Genomic DNA, 6,000 nt, shown 5'->3' on the forward strand with positions numbered 1-6,000 from the left:
ATTAGTATCCTTGTTGATGGATACCAAATAGATGTTTTGTCTATAAATTTTGATGTTATAATGAATCACTAAAAAGTGAGAAAAAAAAGAAATCAAAGTAGCCTCTTTCAAATAATGAAAACAAAATCTAACTATTCATGTTTGTTTTAGAGTTGCCACATCCATAACCTCTCCTAATTCATGACATGAAGTTGGGTAAACAACTCTCTGCTTGAGGTGTCCTTAGTCTCTATTAACCCTCAGACGAACAAGGTGGAAAATCGAGAAAATCTAAAGCAGAAGAAAGGTGCACCATGATTTATTTTAAGAGTGTTGGCCTCTCTCCCGTGCAAATTGTAAAGATAGATGGGCGATAGGAAGGAAGCCAAGAAGATAGAAGGACAATGGAAAAAAGAGCCTAGGCTATGGCTAGCCATGTAGAAAGTGGATGACTGCCCAAATGGGATTTAGGGCTTTGTATATAAAGCTCAAAAGATGAATGAGAGCTCATTCTTTGGTGTGTGGCAAAGTGGACTCTTCTTCTTCTCTCCTTCTCTTCTCTTCTCTTTGCTTGATTGTGTGTGCTTGAGGGAGGGAGTGTGAGAGTGTGAGGGATCAAGGAGGTGAAGCTCTCCACCATCTCCTCTCTTCTTCTTCTCTCCTCTCCTCTCTTGTTCTCTTGTCTCACGCGCGGCTATGGAGGATGGAGCTTGGAGGTGGAGGTTTGAGGATGCTTGAGCTTGCATCAAGAATTGTGGAGCTATCGGAGTGATTGAGAGAGGAAGCAACTCAATTGAGCATCAAGGTAAGCTCACTACACGCGTAGAGAGGGATGGTGTGTCAGCTATGTGAGAGGTATCCATTAGTGCTCGCTTGAAATGTTTGAACAATAAGTGGTCAGTGGGTCTTGGTAGTAGAGCTTATGCTTGCCTCTAGATTTTGGTTCTGTTGTGTCGGGACCAACGGTTCAAGCTTGAGCGCTTGCGCATTTCAAATCGGGATTCGAAGTAAGGGTTTCATCCTCGAACCGGAGCTTGAGGTAGACATGAGGTTTTGGGTCTTTAACCCGTGCTACAAGTAAGTATTCTTTATATTTGATGGTTAGTTTAGTAGGAGAAATTAGTTCAGTACCTTGCTTTCGATTCTTGTTGCATTTAGAGTAGGTTAAGGTTAGAAAATCAGTTGGAAAAGTGTAGGGTTTGTTGTTGTAAAACAGGCCAAACATGGCATAAATCTGTGAAAAATGAGAGGAAAGAGAGCTGAAGGGGGTTGAGACCAACAAGCGAGGGGGCAGGAGTGGCAAGAGCATTATGAAGGAGGGGTTTAATAGCGAGGAGACCAGGGGGGAGCTCATTTGAAACCCTGATTGCTTGAGAGAGAGAGAGAGAGAGAGAGAGAGAGAGAGAGAGAGCTTCATTGCATGGAGTTGCTTCGATCACATCGTTGACGAGTTCATTGCCCACTATAGGTATTCCCACACCTTCTCCTGCATGTGTAGTTAGGATCTGGAGGTGCTCGAGCAGTGCAAAGGCTTCGATTGCTCGACACAGCAAATTTTGTGTTAGCTCAGTGAAAATGTGTCATGTTCGGCCCATCCAAGTGACGGCGTTTTGAGAGCGAGTCCCAGAATTGGCCCTCGGTCCACCCTGTATTCGGCCATGTGGCCCACTTGAATCGGACACCCACCGCATGGCCCGTTCGAGTCAACCATTCGGACCAACTTGGCATTCTACCCATCTTACTTGGACACTCGAAAATTCGGCCCTCAGCCCTCGGACTAGTAAATTCGACCCACTACTGTTTGGCCACTCGATCCTCATACAACCTCATTCAAATTGGCCGAATTCGACACTTGGACCAATTGCATTCAGCCCTCGGCCATTTAGACGGGTTGAATCGAACATTCGGCCCCTGCAATTCGAACCAATTGGGTCAAGTCTGATTTTGAACATTGGACCAGACCACCTAGACACCGGCTGTTTGAACATTCGAAGACCATACAAACGCTAGAGAAGCCTTTCTGGCATAAGGAACAAAGGGATTAGTGAGACTCAAGCATAGAGGCAACACTAGTCGACCATCTAGCACTTCAGCTTGACAACAGCAGCAAGTGGAGTCTTAGAGTACTATCAAATCGTGATGGAGCAAAGACAATAGGAGAGAACCCTATAAAACAGCGGGGATGGCAGAAAACCGAACATACAAACCTATCAAGCTAGACCCACGACAAGATTGATAGAGTCATCTAGGCACTTGTCTTCTCACTCACTCTGAATTCCAACCTTCTAAGCACAATTGAGAAAAGCTAAAAGCCTGCCTTCACATAGTGCATGGAAAAGAGAGCACATTCACACACACGCACAAAGTGAGGGTAAGTTGAGAACTGGTTGTAATTCATAAGGAGCTCACCCAGATGTAAGAACTTGAAGAAACCCACCAGTAGGAGAAGAACCAAAGACATAGGCAAGTGATCGAATCCCCGAAGGTAGGACCAAGCAAGGAATACAACTAAAAAGTAGACGCATACTATTGTGGAAGTGGATCTACTTGGCCTTATCAACTTAATCAAGAACTTGGCAGAACAAGAAGTCCTAGATATGGAAGAGGGCAGCTCAGGCCATAGAAGCAACGAGGAGCTTAACCTAAGAGACTTTCTTGAGGTTGCCCAACATTTAGTGAACCAATACGATGCTCAAACTCGGCTAGAATACCATGGTAGGCCAATAGAGGATATCATAGTAGACCTAGAGGAAGAGAGAAAACTGGCCCACAGGGCTTTGCAAGGCCTGGTTGCGTACAACCAAGAACTTACACCAGAGCTTAGAAATGTGAGAGATCCAGAGAGTGCTAACCTTTGCGGGCAAGAATCGATCAAAGAGAAAGAGAGCGCTAGAAGGAGATCTCATGTTGAGTGAGCTCTTGACAAAGCGATTGCTAGATAGCACAGTCACAGAACAAAGCATTGCAACATTGGCAACATCGCTACTGATAGGGTTGGAGTCAACCAAGGCTCTAAGAGTCAATCGAAAATCCATGTGGCACCAAAGTAGTTGGACAAATACCAAGCTACTGACGACCCATACAGCTTTATGGAGAATTTTGAGCAGTTCTACGAGGCCAACAGTCTCATTGATCCTACTCAACGCTCCCAAGCCTTCAAACTGTGCTTAGGCAACAAGGGTCAGACCTAGTACACAAGTCTAGAAGTTGCGGAGTGTGCCGATTTCAACAGCTTGAAAAACCTCTTCATTAAGAGATTTTCCAAACTCGGGTACTCTGATAACCTGTTAGTGCGACTTATGAATGTCAAGCAGAAAGAGAGAGAGTGGACATTCGAGATTATGTAACCCATGTGAGGATCCTCTTCAAGAGAATTCCCATGGGTGACAGACCGACCTAAAGGGCGGTATCTATGGTATTCATCAACGAAATACGAGGCAAAGAGCTCTACAAAGCCTTGGCCGGCAACTCATGTTTGTAGCGAGACACACTGGCAAGGGACTTTGAAGAAGCTATTAGGGTGGATGACCAGCTCAAGGAAAGAGACCAACTGAAAGAGCAGTATCCGCGGTATTCATCAACAAAATACGAGGCAAAGAGCTTTACAAAGCCTTGGCCGGCAACTCAAGTTTGCAACGAGATGCACTGGCAAGGGTCTTTGAAGAAGCTATTAGGGTGGATGACCAGCTCAATGAAAGAGGCTCCAGAGGCTCAAATCAGGAAGAGTCCAATGCCAAGAGTTCCAAGAGAGCCTCAAGGCCGAGTGAGAGAGCAGACCCAAGCACTCAAGACAAAGGGAAGGGCATCGAGTCGTTGGGACAACAGTTAGTAGAGATTAGGATGGACATAGAAAAATTGCAAGAGACGATGAGATGACCAGCGCGCCCACATGTCCAATGTGTGCATTGTGGTGGGAATCACTTGCGAGCTGAGTGTCATGACCCTAGGTCACAACCTTGTGCTAATTGTGGTAGGTTCAACCATGACACCATGCATTATCGATTACCTCGAAGGCTCCCATACCCGTAGCCTTATGATCAACTCCACCTTGCAAACATGCCACCGAATTTCTTTGGAAGGGGAGCCCCGTTGGCTCTTCCAGCACCAAATGACACTAAGCCAACCATCCCTAGGATGGAAATCAATCCTACAAGTATCCCTAGACTGCATGGACCCTACATGACCCATCCACCGAGTGACACTCTAGTCCACTATGTGCATGAGCCTAGCAACAATGATTCTTATATAAACCCATATGTGTCATACGATGAGAAGGGCAACACTATCCTCATGGACTATCAACTAGTACCAGTGATGGCGTTGGGTAGAGGCAGAGGCAAAGGCCTAGGAGGACAACCCCAAGAACCAATCATGTGTTGGAGTTGTGGTCACCTAGGACACATTTCTTCGCACTGCCCCAAGAGGGAGCAAGCAAATAGAGATAAGACTGACCTGAGATGCACTGAGCATGGAATCATCATCTCTTTGTTGATTTCCCTAGACGGAGACCATCTTCTAATTCAGAAAATGAGCCATCGATTTCATTGGGGTTGTTCGGTGTTGAGACACTCGACGGGGAGGCCACACCTATCCCGTTCCACGTCATGACCCGTGCGCAGATGAAGCAGAATGGCATATCATTGCCAGGGCCTAGCAACCTTGATGCAACCTCAGTTGGAAAGAAGAGTCGAAGATGAAGAAGGAGGAGACCAGATGCTAAGGCCACCCTCAAAATCGGAAGTGCCACAACTTTGCCAGCTGGAGGGAAAGTCATTGATGTAGAAGAAGAGACGTGGTGCCTCAGACGACTGAAAAGGGAAGTGCTAAGGTTGGGGAGTACCCCAACCCGAAGTGCCAACTCGAAGCCATCAAGAAGGTGAAATAATGGGTGAAGGAGGCCCAAGAATACCTAAAGGATGTTGAACCCATACTAGAGGATGAGATCGATGACCTCTCAAGCATAAGCACACTAATCTCTCTCTCACGACAAAGTTCAAGGGAGGCAAGGGCACCACAAGTTGGGTCACCTAAACAAAGCCTACATACTCCAGGCCAATAAGGCAATCCAGGCCAGTGGCCAAGAATTGTAGACATAGGAGAGAGGGAAGTGATTAGCAACCTCCTCAATACATTGGTGACCACCTCGATAACTCTAAGCTTAGGCGACCTGCTTAGGTAACACCCAACACTATGGCTGGAGCTAAAGCAGTGGGTCGAAGAACCAAATGAGCCAATTGCCACAAACTTGCCTAAGCACAATGCAGAAACCCAAATACCGAGTCCTATGTTGCACTCCATGCCTAAATCCATGCATGCCAACGCCTTTTGGGAAGGCACGAAAATGCATGCAGTCCTACCAGTCCTAGCACTTGGAGACGTCACCAAAAAGGGGATCATGGACACAGGGGCAGGAGTGAGTGCACTAAGCCATGTGGTACTCCAAACTTGGGGTAGTCCACCAATCGAGATTGCTAGGTTTAACGTCACATTGGCAAATGGAATGAAGGTGAAGCCGTCCGAGTGTTGAAAAATTGGCCAGTAAAGATCGCAAGGATCCACTTCTCTATTGACTTCATAGTCATGAAGGGAGTGGACTACGATATCCTGCTAGGCCGAACCTAGATGCGCAACGCAAGAGTCGTAGAAGATTGGGACAATGGTCTTATCTTCTTAGATAATCGAACAAAGGCTGTGAGAGTAGAGATGGACATGTGGAATACTACGTCAGTCAACCTTGATGCCATCTCCACCATGATGAAGGGTGACAGACAGGCTAGGGGATCCTATGGGGCTCTTACCAAGTATATCTTGTGCCCTAAGGATGAGCGAGATTGGATGCACGTTCTTGCTACCATCGACCTACCATTCTTAGATGTTGAGGAGTATGAACAAGCCGTCAAGGCAACTGATAAGTTCAAGGACACACCTTCAGTGCTAGTCTACATGATGACTAGGAGTCTACATAAAGACCCAATCATGTTGCATTCTGAGTCCCAAACAATAGACTCAAACTTCAGGAAA

This window comes from Lygodium microphyllum, chromosome 17 (assembly GCF_053477565.2).
Source record: "Lygodium microphyllum isolate KBCC chromosome 17, Lygodium_microphyllum_v1.1.10, whole genome shotgun sequence".
NCBI lineage: Eukaryota > Viridiplantae > Streptophyta > Polypodiopsida > Schizaeales > Lygodiaceae > Lygodium > Lygodium microphyllum.